Below are 17240 nucleotides of genomic sequence, written 5' to 3'. Positions count from 1 at the left end.
GGTATGTTCTTCTCGGGGCTAATCTTCAAGAACATCCACTCACCTTTTGTGAAATGCAGAAAAGCCCTGGTCCACATTTTATTTTTGGAAGATGAACTGAACCCATCAGATATTTGTAGCCTAAGCCAACTAACACCTGGTGAAGGCCATGGGATCAAGTCCAAACTGTCCAAAGGACAATAGATGCCATCGTGGCTGATGACTTATTGCCTCTTCAAATAACAGTGATACTGTGACTGCAGTCATTAAAATGTTCCCAGTGATTGGCCAATTCCCAGAACCAATTCACTAAAGGAATGTTATCTGCCTGCAAGAATAATATTTTAGAATATTTAATCACGAGCAACACACACAATTGTCTTTTAAGCAAAAATGGCAAAGTAGAAGTTAATATAGTCATTTTTCTTGCATTGTAAGCAGGCACATTTAGCAAAAGAAGACTGTCATTTTCTATCAAATAACTTTGATCAAGACTAATGACTTTCCTTGAAACTCCCATTTTTCTTCAGATCTCCATACTTTCTGTGAAAACTAAGGTTTTAATTATATTCTTCTTCCCTAGAGAAGGACTTTTATGAAAACAAATCTTGAGCCTTGCAGCACTTCAGCATTATACTCTTACTTCCTATTATTAGTATAATTAAACAAGTTGATTTCACAGAGCCTATGGACATGTTTTTATTATACATTGCAGGCTCTCCAAGAGTACATCCTGCAGAGTTCCTTCCACAGGATCCTGTATTCTCTCTTCTTTGACCATATAACTCTGGGACTCTACGAGAGCAGTTTTCAAAGGGATTGCTCTCTGCTTGCGTTTTGTTGGGCAAAACAATCATGATTTTCAAAAGAGCTCAGTAGGCTTTGTCCTAACTCTTTTCCCATGAGGTTAATTGTAAATTTCTATTTATTCTCTGGAAGTAGAGTTATACAAAGCTACTACCATCTAAGTACATTTTTATGCATTAAACTTGGTGAATTTTGAGCAGCTTGCTCAATCGATATTTATTAAATGATCAGTCCTAACAATGAAGTGTAGTCAAAATAAGCGGTAAGCCTAAAATGTAAAATTTTTGATTATTAGAGATTTAATCAATTGAAGAAAACAGTGAGGCAAAATAATGAGTGATTGAAATACAGCACATGAATCATTTTAATAGTCTAAGTAAGCTAAAAGTAATAACACAGACTTTGTCAAGCTTGTCTACAACAAAATGCTACTGTGCTGAAACTCAAGAATCAAATTTCACATTCTCCATCACATGGTACAGAAGGAAGTAAATGAAATAAATTACAGCCTGACGTGCCAAAGGAAGGCACCTGGAGGATAAATGTACCTACATATTGTCAAAATACAGCGCTACACATTTTTTCCATCCGCAGCAGCAGTACGTACCATGGGAGCGAAAAGAGTGTAAGCTGGCAGAATTAGTTTTTAGGGATCAAATACTTTAAGAGTGACAGAATTTGTGCTGCATTCTGCTGTGTTTTGAGTGATCTGAGTCCTAACGGAGAGAGCACAAGTGCTGGCAGCAGCAGTGGTAGTATATCCCACCATTGATAGGATAATGGAGGGAGAGGATGAAGAGTGTTTTGGAAGCGCAGGTAGAAGTGTGAATGCATTGCAATTATTTATCATCCCATTTTCCTAAAGAAATGAGTTACTTTTTGGCATACAAGTGGTAAAAAGCACTTGAATCAAAGGAAAGTGCAGGTTGAACTCTGGCGTTTTGGCTCACAAAAGGGTTGTCGTTGGCATCTTTTGTCCCTTCTGCATTGCAGAAAATTACCTATGGTAAAACAAAACTACAGTGTGTGTGTGTATTTGCGCACGCAGCTCCATACAGAGAAACTGGACCTAACAGCAGGAATTTGATTTCAGAGTAGCTCAGGTCTGCTCCCATGCGCTAACTGCCTGTTAGCTGCTGGAGTGCATCTTCTGGCTCCGTTTCCTCCAGAAGGAATCCAGTGCAAGCTTTCCCCTATGGATCCCTGATGTGAAGCAAAGTGCAGTAAGGTTTGGGGGAATGATGGGAAATTCTCTTCAAAGATATGCTCCTGGTCTTTGTCTTATGATGCACAAGTATAATTCCAAGGTTCTCATTGTAGGCTGTTTGTATATACAACTACTTTGAAAAAGTCAAGCCCTAAAAGGCACAAAATTATTAGCTACTATATTAGAGTACAAAACCATTCTTGCACTGATCTTATTCATTTTTACTAAAACAACAGTAACACAAATTAAAGTTCTTTTCAAATATGAGGACCTAAATCTATACATGGCAAGTAATCACATGAAAAACCCCTAAAACTGATAATGACATAAAAACCTTAAAACTGATTTTAATGTTATCTAAAGAGGAACTTTAATATCAAACTTTGAGGTCTTAAATTTGATTTTTTTGTTATGACTGTGCATTACAAAGTTGCTTAGGGCACTTAGAGTTTAATACTATGCAAACAGGGACAATAAGAAAAGTATATTTGAATTAGTCATCTGGTCTTTTCATAGTTAATGGAGAGAAACACGATGTTGCTCATCTCATTGTAATGTGGATATCTAAATTAGTTCAGGTGGTCATATATTGCATACATTGCCCATGCAGAAAGTCTAGATAATCAGAAGGGTGCAGAACAGACACATAGAGGTAGGTGAGGGGTGATGAATATCAGTCAGAATATCTAAAGTGTACAGGATATTACTGAATCTTGATGCATCATAAACAGGTTTTATATAGTCATTACCTGATGTAAAGATAATGGACTTCATGCTTTTTATGTCTATGCCACAGCTTGTATACACAAACTCTTTTGAAATCGGGTGGTATTAAACCAGTATGACAACATTGTAGAGGGCAGGAAAATCACATTTATGTTTGAACTATGGCACTATTGTTGATTTACCTAACTGACGTTAATTTAATTACTCAAAACTTTTAATTATTCACAGTTTTCAAATTAAACCCTAAGCCTCATTTTCCCATTTTCTCGCAGTTAAGCACTTGAAATGAGACATACAAAATGTCAATGATTTTTTATTTTAACTGCTGGTCATTTCAAGTGGTAACATAAGTAGTGTTCGTCTCTATTTTTATATAGCTAGGAATAAGATTGTCTCTGTTCCTGAATCTTCAAGAAACAGTAGTATACACACAAATATTACCTGGATTTTATTTGTTTACTGCACAGAAAATGTGTGTGCACTTACCATGGCAACCTTACTTTCTTCAATAACTCTTGGCACATCTGTGAGCCACTAATCTTAATGGAATATATTTACTCATTTAAGCTACAAATGCACTGAAAATTGCATCAAGCGTAGGATAGGACATTGCATCAAGGTGAGACACTCAGCTTCTGTCTCCATTTTTTTCCGCTAATAGCCTGGCTGTTTCTTCCAAATAAACTAATGTCTCTAAGCCTCTGGCTCTTGCCCTGCCGGTTCTCTGTCTCCCCTGGTCCGTTGGCTGTTTTGCTGTGGTTAGGGACCTCAGCTCATCCTGATGCTCACGCAGCTCCTACCAGGATGGGATCTGGCTCTGGTGAGTAGCCTGCTGCTGATGTCCCACCACCCACAGCCACTGATGGCTAGAGGCAAGCCGAGAACCAGCTGTCGGAAATTATTGGTGGTCATCTCTTGTAAAGCTGTCTTCATAGTAGTGAAAAATCAGTCCCAATTATGTGATGGAGGTGGGACAGCAACTGTATGGAGAACCGTGTAGCGCTCTGCAGGTGTTTGCGTATTTAAGCGTTCATTTACCCGTGTATTCTATCTCTGAACAAGTGCCCCATGGTTAGGAGTCAGGAGAGCCCCATGCTGGCAGCAGAGCACACAGTCCCCGAGAGAAGATCCCAGTCCTTCCTCCCCAGGTGTGACTCCGCCTGTGACTCCAGATCTCGATGGTGTCCTCTCCTGAGCTGTGCCAGCTCTTACAGGTGTCCCTCCAGAATTCACTCTGGATTTGCTTCTTCACTCTCTCGGGGCCAGAAGGTCGTCTTGCTCACCAAGAGCAATCTCCATCACTGATACTTCCCTGGATGAGGGCGTAGATGTGGCGAGGGCCTGAGCTCCTTCAGAGCTTTCTCAGCAAAGGGTTCAGGAGCAAATAAATGATGTCAAGGTCCAAAGTGACATTTCCATGTGTCCTGGTTTCAGCTGGGATAGAGTTAATTTTCTTTCTAGTAGCTGGTACAGTGCTGTGGTTTGGGTTCAGTAGGAGAAGAATGTTGATAACACACTGATGTTTTCAGTTGTTGCTCAGTCAGGTTTACACCAAGTCAAGGGTTTTTCAGCTTCTCATGCCCAGCCAGCAAGACGGCTGGAGGGGCACAAGGAGTTGGGAGGGGACACAGCCAGGACAGCTGACCCCAACTGGCCACAGGGGTATTCCATACCATGTGACATCATGCCCAGTACATAAACTGGGGGGAGTTGGCCTGGAGGTGGATCACTGCTTGGGAACTAACTGGGCATCGGTCGGCGAGAGGTGAGCAATTGTATTGTCCATCACTTGTTTTGTATTTTCCAATCCTTTTATTATTATTATTTTCATTATTGTTGTTATTATCATTATTGATTTCTTCCTTTCTGTTCTATTAAACTGTTCTTATCTCAATCCACGAGTTTTACTTGTTTTTTCCCAATTCTCTCCCCCATCCCACTGGGTTGGGGGGGAGTGAGCAAGCGCCTGCGTGGGGCTTGGTTCCTGCCTGGGGTTAAACCACAACACCATGACTGCCTTTTTTTAAATTTTTTTTTTTTTACAGATGTAACTTCTGAGGGTGATAACTCAATTTCTGAAGCTGCTGGTACCTAAGGGCCTTGCAGAAAATCCCCACCTTTTTTCCCAGCAGACAGCCTCTGTGTCTGGTTTAAGGTGCCTGTGTGGGAGATAACTCAGTCGACAGTTCAGCCTGGTTTCCAGGAAACCTTCAGGTCTTGGATGATGCAGTACAGACATCTTCCACCTCCAGGCTATGTCCGCACCGCTAAAAGGCATCTGCTCCGGGGAATGGTGCCCAGCTCCCAGGTCAAATCATAACATATTTTTATATTCGTTCACATTGTTCTGTAGACTGGGTTCACGTCTTCTTTGGGCTCTGGGTAGCACGCTCATGGCCCTAGGAAATAATTGCTTGCTTTCTTTGTGCCTTTTGTTCAGCTCAAAGAAAATGTCTGGAATAATGCGAGGGCTGTGTTATAGCCTCCCAGGCTGCTCTCGTTTTCTTTTCTGTCATGATGCCGTTCGTTAGTGCTGGCCTAGGGCATGGCAGGGAGATGCAGGATGGAGTTTAAGGGGTGCAAGGCCTTTTGGGCTAGTTTTTGAGGGCCGAGGTAGCCAAAGCCGTCCAGTCGTGCTTATGAAGTTTGGGCTGTATCCCAGCCTGGCTCGCATTCCTGAGTCACTTCACTTCAAAAGAGAGCTGAAAAGTGACCTAAGGCACCCAGATAGTTTGTGTAAGATCAGAGAGCAGGGCCTGGGAAGGAGCTGGGGAGATAAACTGTCCGACAGCACAGGCTCATCCACAGCAACGGCTGCCTGAAACAGCTCTGTAATTTTTGGCAAGGAAAAAAATGCACAAAAAGGCCGATAATTATGATAACAATTGAAATGGATGGTTCAGAAGCAAAACAGAAAGTTACAACTGTAATGGCGAACAATATCATCAGAGTAAGATAAATGGGATGAGCTTTTGCTTTCTTTTGGGGCAGAATGGCATAGCAAGAAGGTAAGGTCTTTTCCCTAGCATTAGAATTATGCAAAATAATTTTATAAAGACTCCATCCACTTATTTTGGAAAAGAGTGCCATGCTACAGAAAATGCCCTGCAGGTTTTGGCAAGAGGTTTTTTTTAGTCTTTTTTTTTTTTTTAAATACAATTCTGTAGATTATATACACTATAATTGTTTGCATTCTGAGAATATGGGATGTAATTGCACCACTGAACATGAAAGAGCCCACTGATGCATTTGCCCAGTTCTAGTAGTGCACATATTGCCTAGGGATGGGGATAACTCTATTGTTTCTTTTCTGTATGATGCAATTAAATTTTCTTTTCTGTACAGTGCAAGTCACAACAGCTTGTCAGTCCTCACTGCAGACTTTGGGAATTACTAGAATGTCAATATTTACTCCTTTTCTACCAATATATAACAAAGCTAAAGTCTCTCTCCTTATGTATAAGTGTGTGCATGTGTGTATGTCAAGCAAGTACTCTCAAGTGTATAAGGGCTAATCAGCTACAGAGTTCAAAATTAATACAATTTCCAAAGAGACCAAACATTGTAAATAAAATGTTTACACAAAAGATGAACTCAATCTCATTGTAAATGGAAAAAAAATACTGGATACAAAAATATATAGAATAAGACCGTAGCTTCCCAAAGGATATGTGAAAGGGAAAGAAAGCAATACAGATTAGCCAGTGTTTGTAATTGTATTAGTGTGAGTATGTATTTCTTTATGTGTTAATGAGAGGATAAGAAGGATGCTCTTTGAGATACGATCATGTTTTCCCTGTAGAATGAGGAATTATGACCGCAGCTCTTTAATTTGATACCCTCAGGAGGTGTGAGTTTAAGCCCTCTTACATCAGAAAATCTTAGCATGAGTGGTGCTACAGTGGTAGCAGCAAAGAGGAAGAGATGAGGCAGGGAGAGCAGGGCTATGTGTTTAATTTTAATGAAATAATGCATGTTGCATTAGACAAGATAGACCTGATGGGAAAGTCCAATGTAATTTTTAAAAGGTTTCCATATGTTTTTGACACAGACTTTAGCATTTCATGAAAATATTATGCTTTCTACAGTATTCTATTGCATGGATTTAGTATACGTTTAGATAGGGTAGCATTCCCTATTAAAAATTTTTATGTTAAAAAGAAATTTAGACTTTTTTTTCCTGGCCTATCATTTGCCTTTTTTTTTTTTTTTTTTTTTTAAAGTGTGATCAAACAGGTATCTTTTTCATATTTTCACTGTCTAGTCTTGAAACAGTATCAGGGATATCTTCATTAATTTTTTTGCAAATATGTTTTTTAAAGAGTCTTAGTACGTATTGCCTGATCCAGACCCCACTAACTTCATTGTCAAGAGTACCACTGATTTTGCTGGACTTTTTAAGTTAGATCCTGAATGATCTTGGAAGAGTGCTGTAGTGTGAATGCCTCAAACTATATTCTGTACGCCTTATCTAGCCTGCAGATATACAGCAGGATCACACAGACTTACCATGACAAGTGTGTGAAGAACAGTAGATTGGAGCAGTAGAACGAATAAATCAATGTGAAATTATCAGCTGAATGGTACACCTTGTCCCCAGCAAGTGGAAACTTTAAAAGGAGATGTTTAAAAAAGTAAGTGACTTCTTAAAAATACTATGGAGTGTGTGTGTATATATGTAAGTGTGTGTGTGTATGTATGTATATATATATATATATATATATATGAGACTCATGATATGCCATTTGTGCTTACATAACTCACAAGCCTGCACAAATCCTCTACACATCAGACTGAGAGGTCCCTATAATTTTAGACAAATTATTTTTCTGACAAAAGTACATTTTTTCTGAAGCAGCATATTTCTAAATAGTGTCTGACTACTTTCCTGTGGAAGCCGGGAAGCACAGTTTAATGACCCAAGCAGGAAAAGGGTAATATTTCATAGTCCTGCCTTTTAAAATGATAGAAAAGTTCTAAGAGAAGGCGTTTGAACCCTAAAAATGGTAACAGATCTGGTAACGACTTTGGCTTTGGGCATAAAAGTACTGCACAGTACACAGCTCCTGCGCAGCAGCTCCCTGGGGAGGTCCTCGTAAGCCCCCACCAGGACGGTGGTTTGCCTTCTTCCACGTTCCCCTTTGGCTGACGGCATCCCTGCAGGAAATTCCCAGTATGTCGTGAGTTAACACCTTTCCTGTCCACAACAACGCGCATCTTTCTTGGCCTGAGCTGTGTCTACAAGGATGAGAGCTATCTGAAGGGGGTTCAGAAGTTGGGGCTGTCTCTGCCCATGCCGTTGCCGGCTCTCTTTCTTCCAACCATGGCAGCCTTGCAATTTCGTTAGGCGTGCCAGCTCCCTCTGTCCCCCTGGACTAGCTCAATTGCCCTAATCTTTCAACCACATAAGTGACAGCACAAGCTCTGGTGGGCACAAACCAGGGAACCAGAATGCCACGAGTGCCGTCTTGCCCTTCCTTAGCCAAGCGCAAAGCCAGGAGCCCTGAAGGGCCCCGTGTTTGAGAAGCCCACAGCTGACGGCCACGCAGCCTCTTTGCCAAAAGTCGCTCTTGCCTGAGGCACCACCTGACTTGCCAAACCCTGTTTTGACTGTTTTCTGGAGTCCTACTGCAGCATTTTTTTTTTTAATTTTTTTTTGGTAAGGGCTGCAACAGAGCTCACAAATCGTAGTCCCCAGGGACAAGTAGTAATACAGAGGAGAGAGAAAGTGTCTGTAGATGACAGCAGGTGAGATAGGGCATGGGTCAGCTTGCAAACCTCTCCCGTCCTTGCTGTCCAGCCATTCCCATCTTCAGATTACACTTCATTTATGTCTCAGACTTGAGCATTTTTCCAGACTGATCTGACTCAGGAATGAGGACTGGAGCATAAGGATGTGGCCACGCAGTGCAAGATGTGGCCAGGATCCGGCTCTGGGAACACTTTACCAAAGCGACTATAAATGGAGCTCTTCAGTGGTCACTGCGATATATAAATTGGGAAAAAAGTAGAAAAGAGAGGGAATTAATTCATCGTACAGTGAAGCAGAAAACTCACATCTGTCCTTTATACAAGCCAGTACACCCCATTTATTAATGCTGTTCTCCGCACTGCCGGGTCTAGGCAATTAACTTCCCCTGAATGGCTTCCCTAGTGTGAGGAAGGATAGACAGTATGTTTATCATGGGAACGTATTGATTTCTTTTTTAAAATTCTCAAGTAAATTGCATAATTTTCAATATGTTAGAGACTGGAAGATAAATGCCTGATCACATGCAATAATTAAGGGATGAACTGAATCCTTTACGTTCTGGGGCTGAAACACCCCTTAAAATGTAAACAAGTGAAAGGCAATTCTGAGTAAATCAAGATTTGGTTTCTTTAGCCTGAAAATTAAGGTCTAGTTTCAAAACTCCAGGCACTTCTGTACCCCAGAAAAATGCATAAAAAATTAGCCCTTCACACGTGCAAGCATTAAGAGCATCAGATTTTCTGAGATAGACAACCACGTGCAGCGCCCATCTGAGATTAAAATCTACTAGCCCTAAGGCACCTATTTGTAAAAAAAGATATTTAGGTCATTTCAGTGCCCATTCTTTGTGTTTTGATGTGGAAAAATATGTAACACTAGCTTTTATGTAAAGCCCATGCCTTCAACTTGTTAACTCTCCTTCCTCCCTCCTCAAGTCTCAGTCATATCTCACAACTGCTATAGTCTAAGCTGAAAGGGAAGAAAGGGTTCAAAATTAAGGACTGACAAAACTTTCAAAGCAAACAGCTGTACTCAATACTCAGAAAACCGGATGGTTAAGATGCATTGTCACCTCCAACATTTTAGAAAGATTTGGCCTGTTTACTCCGAGCCTCCTTACCCAAATTTTATTTACCCTGATGTTTTCCACTTTGAACAGATGGTGAATCAACCTTCCGGGTGTAAGGCTGGCTGGGCTTTTGGAAAAAAGATTTAAAATAATAAATAAAAGGATGGATAAAGTGCAACCTCACGGAGGGGCTGTGTGAGCAAATACAAAACACAGTGCACGGCTAAGACTAAACGTAGAGAAGTGGAAGCCGCATCTGTCAGGAGCAAGGAAACAACCAAGGTAAAACATCGCACGTTCTTGTGTACGGAGGGTCGGACTCTGCCAACCGTCCTGACACCGTGCCGGTGCCTTCCCCTGCGGATTGCGGCTGGAAGCGGGAGTCGGAGTCTTGCCAGCAGCGGGAAGATGGCAGGGCTCTTCTGCCAAACTGGGGGAGCGGGGACGGCTCCGCAGGGCTCAGCCCTGCGGGAACGGACCGCTCGCGGCACGCTCGTCCCACCCGTTTGGCTTTAATCAGATGCGGGTGGCCGTTCTTTTCTCAAGAACTACTCTGGGGCTGGCGATATCAAGCTCAAGAAATCTGAATTCCAAATGCCGTTTGAATGAGCCTCACATGAAAGAGGTAATTGAGGATCAAAGCCAGGAGGTAGTGTTGCTCTGGAGGCTGAGAGCAGCAGTCCAAAGAGTAAGGTCGGGCTGGTGGAAACAGCAATAACAGTAAAAAAATGGAGGCAATAGCAACAAAATAAAAAAAAACAAGTGGAGAGTCATAAAACAAATATTAGGCCAATGAATAAGAACGCCTGAATGTAAAACATCAGGGAGAAATGACCTCTGAGGAAAATGTCACGAAGATGCGAAACAAAACCCAGGAAAATTAACAGGAGGCAAGAGCGGGCTAAACCAAATGCAGCATAGAAGCAGAAAACTCAGGCATGGGAGTGACCCTATAGAGAAAAATGCAATTTGCGGGAGAGCGCTAAAACTGGGTGTATATTTAAGCAGCTCGTTAGCGGTGGGTGGAAGCCCCGGCAGGTCCTGGCACTAGAAAGGGTGCTGCGTTGCTCCCAGCCACGGCGCTCGCTGCGGCCGGGAGATGTGCCGACCCTGCGCGTTTTCCAGGCAGCTCCTGCCGGATAAGCTCCGTGAAATCTGGCCGGAGTTGAAAGCCATAGCGCTGTTAGCCATCCACTGGGGTGGATGTTTCCACTGGCAGAGAACGGCTGGCAATGAATCAAGCAGTCAGTGAATGAAAAATAAGTACAGCCAGATGTTTGATAACAAAAATATTGTCAGAGAAAATCGCCGCCTCATTTAGAGCTGTCTGTTGTTGTGCTCAAGGTGTCTGTACGCTTCGGGAGCTGGGCAGAAAGCAGAAAACAAGCCACACTGCTCCACTAAAGTGTAAACACAGAATGGATCTTGGTCTGTTTCAACAAACTGCTTTTTGGGGAAAATTTTTAATGATCCATGGGAAGTGCTGGTGAAAGACTAGAATTGGATACTGTCAAACGCAGGACACTTCTCTGAGCAGGGCAAGAGGTAAATATCTGTTCTGCTTAACTCTGGAGTGATGTGACTTGGGATTGTGCCTCCTCAGGTGGGTACCGTGCCCACCGGGTCAAGAATTAACACTCAGGCAGAGAATTCCTGATGGATCCAGCTCTGGCAGTTTAAGAATCTGCTGCCCGCAGTTGCCTGCTCTGTCTCTCTGCCAAAGGCTGCTGGCAAGAAGGAGTGCAAAGCGAATGTGTGCTTATGCTTCATTTCACAGCCCAGCATATTCACGTAACCCCCCCCGATAAAGGCGGGTTTGTATTAAGATGTCAAGCTACGAACTCCTGTGGCCAAGGTACGGGTTCACTTTAATCAAGCCTGATTTGTAATCCCCGGTGAAGTGTCGAGTTAAGCGGTGATTAAGATGGTCTTAAACCACCTCAGCTATTAGCTTCATTGCAAGTGAGGCAGAGCTTTCACGTGGTTCTTGACCCAGTGCATATTTTAAATAATTTAAATCCATATAAAATGGAATAGCACCAACAGAAGATATTGAATAGTCTTTGCAAATAGTCACCCTGAAAGAGACTCGCATAAGGATCTCATAGTATGCGAACTATACTCATAGGGCACTCACATAAATATATGACAGCCTTGTACAAATCTCTGTGCAGAACCAGTAAAACCAAGAACTCGAACTCAAATTCTTCACATCTTCATTGTAACTTAGTGGTTATTGGCTGTACCAGTATTATTAGCAATTTGCAAAAATAATTAAAAAAAAATTCTTAGGTTCTTCCTGATTCAGGCTAGGAAAAAGTGTTTAAAATGACAGAAAAATCCCCAGAATGTAAATGAATTAATGTCTTGGGACTGGGCTAGTATCTGATTATAGATAGCCATCCTACCAATAATCAAACTGACTTTGCAGTGCATCTGTTTTGCTCTTCATTCTTAAAGATGGGTATTGCAGAAGAACTTTCCATCTTCTGGTTAATGTTACCTTCCCTCCTTTGTTTTTTGCGCTTTGCTGCTTCTATTCATTTCACGCCTCTCTTTTTTTCCCCATCAGTCCCTTTCTTCTCTCCAGTCATTTTTCTTCCTTCTCTTCTCCTTTCAGCAACATTTCTTTCTTCTTTGCAGTGACTCCCTTTTCATCACAAGAGAAATCTGGAAGAAAAATAGTCGAGGAGTGTTTTCTCTGCCTCGCTAGAGGAAAGTCGCTGACATAGTGGGCCATCTCTCAAAGGGACGGGGTTGGGCTCCTGGGGTGCACACACTGACTATACCAGCTCTGCTTTTCTTTTGCTGTTACATGCTGTTACGCTACATGATTTTTCCAGGCAGCCTTGGTGTTAAGATTCATCTTTCCCTTTCCTGAATGTTTTCTCTAACACCTTCTTTGTCTCTTTGTATAGTCAGGTATAAAATGTCTCTCCTTCAGATTGTCCCCCTACATCACTCTGCGGATTTTCTTCCAGGTGGGATGTGAGGGTCTCCTCCCGCCAGGAGCTTTCACCTCTGGTCTTGTATCTGGTGGTATAGATGCACAGAGAAGGCAGCCGACAGGATAATTGCCCAATTCAAGCATGGATGAATCCACAGATGGACTATTCCATCTGAGTGTGCATTCTTTAAATGAACAAAAAAATAAACTAAATAATTGTTACATTAGAGCAAATCCAAATAAAAATACAGAAGATTCAGAATATGGAACTGGGACGCAAGAGGAAGAGAAATGCATTCACCATGTCTTAGAAAATAAATGACAAATAATAGCCTTCCTTGTACTTGTCCACACAATTGAGTCTAAACAAGAGGAAGAAGTTGTGGTAAAGACCTAAAATTGGTTCAACAATTACAGAATACTCTTTGTGAGATTCCCTGAGTTAAACATCTTCTAGGGGTTTGTTCTGTTGGTTTTTTTTTTTTTTCCTTTTGTCTAAATTTGTTTAATTTTTCTTTGTATTAATAGCAACTGGAGGGAAAAATAAAACATTGCCACGGCAAAAGTACATAAGCTCAAATCAGTTTAAGGACCGCTAGGTTTTTTTCTTTTTCTGGCTTTAAATATTTCAGCATTAATTCGAAATGTATGCAGTACTGTAGCTGCCCGTGGCAACTACATGTTCTTGCAATCACAGGCCTGTGAAACACAGATCAATATCACGGAGAGGTTATAATCAACATGCAGATTAATGAACAGAATTGTATCCACCAGGGAACAGTAGAAGAAAGACTAGTTGTGCAATTTAATTGCTGAGCTGCTACTAAATCTCAGCTTTCTATCAATCTCTCTCCATTATAACTATTGATGCATAGCAGACATTAGGAAGAAAACAATAACACAATAATTCAGAACTGCTGGGGTTCGAGCGAATTGGGGACCTTCATGAAAAAAAGTCAGGATTATTTTGTACCTCTGAGCCTGTGAAAAGATCCAGAAGATTATTCCCAATTCTTTCTTTGAGTAGGATCTTTCGGTAATCCTTTTGCTCAGTTGTACTGGTAAAGCAAATTAATAGTTAAGCAAAGCCTTCCTGGAACAATTTTAAGTCTATCTGTTTCAATGTGCTTTTGAATGAAAGTTCCAACTTTTCATTAATTCAATTAAGTGAAGTGGTATAGAAAATTAGGGGTGGAAATGACCTCTAGGTATGTATTATTTAGCTTAGCTACCTGTAATGAAAGCTTGTTAGCTCCATCAGACTGTCTTTTTAATGCTTTCTTTGGAGCTTTTTATAGACACACGGTTCAGCAGTTCCTGAAGAGGCTGTTCTTCACTTTCATAGGCTCCACTTGTGGGACACTTTCTCACAACGTTCATCCTTACATTTCCTGCTGCTTCATATGATTTCTGCTCTTCCCCACCCTTATTCATATCCTTTAGTTTTCTGAATCTTGTTCCTTCATTGTCATGCCCATTCATGTGGATACATTATTAAAAGCTCTCCTTCTCTTTTTTTTTTTGCCTTTTTTTTTTTTTTTTGATAAAGCTGAGTACCTTGCTTTCTCCTATTGGTGTTACAGCACTGTTAGCTGATTCCTTTCCATCCCTGTACCATTTTTTCTCTTCAGCTAATCCCTGTAGAAGCATGATTGTTAATTACACCTCTCTAAATTCTTTCCTAGCATGTGGAGGAAAGCTAAAACCTCAGGACGTGATCCCTTAGCTTATTCAACAGAAAATTGCACTGACTTTGTGATGGCCATTATTGCTTGTTACAAACTCATCTCCAGTTGGCTGTTTACGTAGCACTTTCTCAGCTCTCAGATAGTTTATTCTTTTATTATTTTTTTTTAACTCATTGCTTTCCAATCCTCTTTTGGGTTGACTGTCAGCATTTTTATTAATCATTACCGGATAAAAACACAGATTCTTCCTGGCCCAATTTAACTGAATTTTGGCACCTGTAAGGCAGCCGCATGTGAGAAATATATTCAGGTTGACTATGTTTTTACTATTTTCCTAACCATCATTCCCCAAGTTCTGTATGACCCAACATTTGAAATCCACATGTGGAATTTTTGCTAGCTCATCTCATCTGCTCTGTTCTTCCGTCTTCATAGAGAGCTGATCAAACACACAGAGCTTTTGCTCATTGTTCATTATATCATGTTGTAAAGCACCCCATCTCGTTTTTCTGAAATTTATATTGGAAGTACAGGTCAATACGAAACTGCCAATACAGGTCAATAAAAATCTGCCCTCCTTCCTTCTCTCTTATTGGGTGGATGAAGTCCTGTTTAAAGTTGATGTAAGAGGACACTTTGTCCTCCTCCCAAAGGGATTCTAACTGGCTTTCTTCCTGGCACTATTCTGCATCAATAAATGGACGCTTACCAATGTGTCTATCCCTTTGCTAACAGGCTGAAGATTATCCTGGAGAGGATTGCCTGAGAAGATCCAGCTTTCAGTTTCCTTTTCAAGGTCACTGATGTCACCTGAGTCTCTCCTACTTCTCTCCAGTCAGAGGTCTGCGTACGAGTGGAAATTCCCCAGCACTCTTCAGCCCATCCTTTGACCTTCTTGTCACAACTCCTGTCCTGGCACCCGCAAGGCAACAAGCCGTCCTGCTCGCTCTAACTGGGTCACAGATGGCCCAAGCCACATTCTTCACTTACTCACTGAAGGAACGTCCATGAGATAAATTAGAACAGATGTACGGCAACTTTTTCTTTTGGCATTTACACCACCCTCTGGTCTAATTAATCCTGACATTGTGACCATCATAATACGAACTGCATCAAAGGAATGCAATAGCAGATTGTCCTCTTGATGGCAAATATGCTTATTTTCCCTTCCAGTGAGACGTGATTTTTCCCTTTCTGTGAGGCAAGCTCTTATTTTCTCCTGCTATCTCTAAACTTATAACAAAGAGACAAAACATCGTGAAGCCCTTACGCTGAGGTTTGTTTAAATTCCCATGAAGGGAGAGCGGATACATTTAGGAAAAAAACAGTCTACTTTCACACATCTCTTCTGATTGATACAGAATTCCCTATCAGAATTCTCATTTGTTTTTCTGGTAATAAGGTACCATGCTAACAATTTTGGGTACCTGTTAATAATATATGTGGCAGTTATACATATTTTATACTAAAGGCTGTCTTAAAAGCAACATCTTTATAGGTAATAACCTGCTTAGAAAAACACTTTCTTGAATTATTTATACTTGTTTGGAGCAACAAAATCAACTATCTTTTTATAAGGTCAGGTACCAAACAAGAGCCATTAATAATATGGTTACCTATCTTGGGACTAAGGTGGCTTAATATTTATTTTTTAATCACATAGGAAAGACAGTTTGCTGCAATATAACTAACCAAGCAAGACTTGTCTATAAAGCATTCTAATGTGACTTCATAGGTTAATAGAAAAGTTACTAAAAGGAAAATGCCTGAGAATGCTTTCACATACAGAGATAAGGGGAAAGGGAAAAATAGTAAGTTTTGCAAAAACTCGTCTCTTTCTGTGAAACCTTTAAAAATAACAAGTTCTGACAAAAATGTTATTTTGAAAAATTTACAAAACTCTATTAACAGTTTGGGTCAATGGTGATAACAAACATCATCAGACTAATAAAGAAAAAAGAAATCTGTCACAAATCTAGCCCCATAGGGAGAATCAAATGGGCAGAAGTCTTGCCTAAATGGACAAAGCCAAATGTAATAGCCCTGATTCTTCGTTGCCTTAGGCTTGTTGCCATTGCCTGTAAAGACAGTCTAAAATTCTATCGGTAGTTTATGGTGTTTTCACAGAGTCTGTGCCAAGTATTCTTTATCACTATTCATATCATCCCACGAGAAGAGGGGATCTTCCTGGAGCAGTTCCTTGTGAGCAGCCCGCTCTCCAACGATCTTCATGCCTCTTGCAGGATCAGAGTCTCCAGGGCCTTTGCTTTTGGTCACATCTGAATGGACAGTACAAGTTGCATCACTGGAAAAGTTCCACGGGAACCATGTGGGAGCAGGTTTGTGTGACTCCAGGGCTGTCCTTTCCCTACCTACCTTGGCTCTGCCCTTTGAGGAATCCTGGAGACAGGAGCAGCCACAGAGATAGCTGACAATTCCTGTGTGAAAGAAGAAAAGATGCATTCATGGGAATACTGGCATTTAGCAGCTTTTGTCAATAATGGTTTTGCAATACTGCCATACTCCAAGCATCGGAAATAGCAGTGAGCTGTTTCTGTTTCCTCACTGAGTGATTCCCAAATCCCCAAATAGCTTTCAATATCAATTTCTGAATGCTTTCTGAGAAAATGTTCCCATGAAACCATAAAAAAGAAATTCTCCATTGGCTTCCATTTCAATGCCAAAGCTACTCCCGTTCTGGTGCAAATTTCGTGTTACTTCATGTATGTCACTGGAGATAATTTACATAGACAATAAAAAATTATGAAAGTGATATTAAAGAATTTATTTATATTCAGAAAATAAACCTCACAGCATCTTAATTTCTCTACCTGAGTCTTTTCTTTGTCCTTTTCACTTTCTGTGATTGTGTCCAGAAAGCTGGAAGGTCTGATGCACATTGCTGGGTACTAGGACTCTCCTTTCTTTGAACATTTTTGCAACCAAAGCTGCTTCTGTGAGTGTTTGTGTGCATTGCTTTGGGAGGGTCATAAACATCTGTGAACCCAGTATTCCAGAGAAAAGTGAAAAGAAGAACGTTGAATGAATTTTTGAACATACTTTTC

General features: G+C 40.9%; 1 long non-coding RNA gene across 1 annotated transcript; it reads left to right on the top strand.

The window, feature by feature from the left end:
- The first annotated feature begins 3661 nt into the window (after nucleotides 1–3661).
- LOC138682550 (uncharacterized) lies at nucleotides 3662–16931 on the top strand. Its single transcript, XR_011322658.1, has 3 exons — nucleotides 3662–5027; nucleotides 7195–7353; nucleotides 14911–16931. It is a non-coding gene; the product is annotated as an uncharacterized lncRNA (long non-coding RNA).
- Nucleotides 16932–17240: the final 309 nt, after the last annotated feature.

Source organism: Haliaeetus albicilla, chromosome 28, assembly GCF_947461875.1.
Source record: "Haliaeetus albicilla chromosome 28, bHalAlb1.1, whole genome shotgun sequence".
NCBI lineage: Eukaryota > Metazoa > Chordata > Aves > Accipitriformes > Accipitridae > Haliaeetus > Haliaeetus albicilla.
Note: the sequence above shows the minus strand (reverse complement) of the source record. Positions and strands in the feature narration are given on the sequence as shown.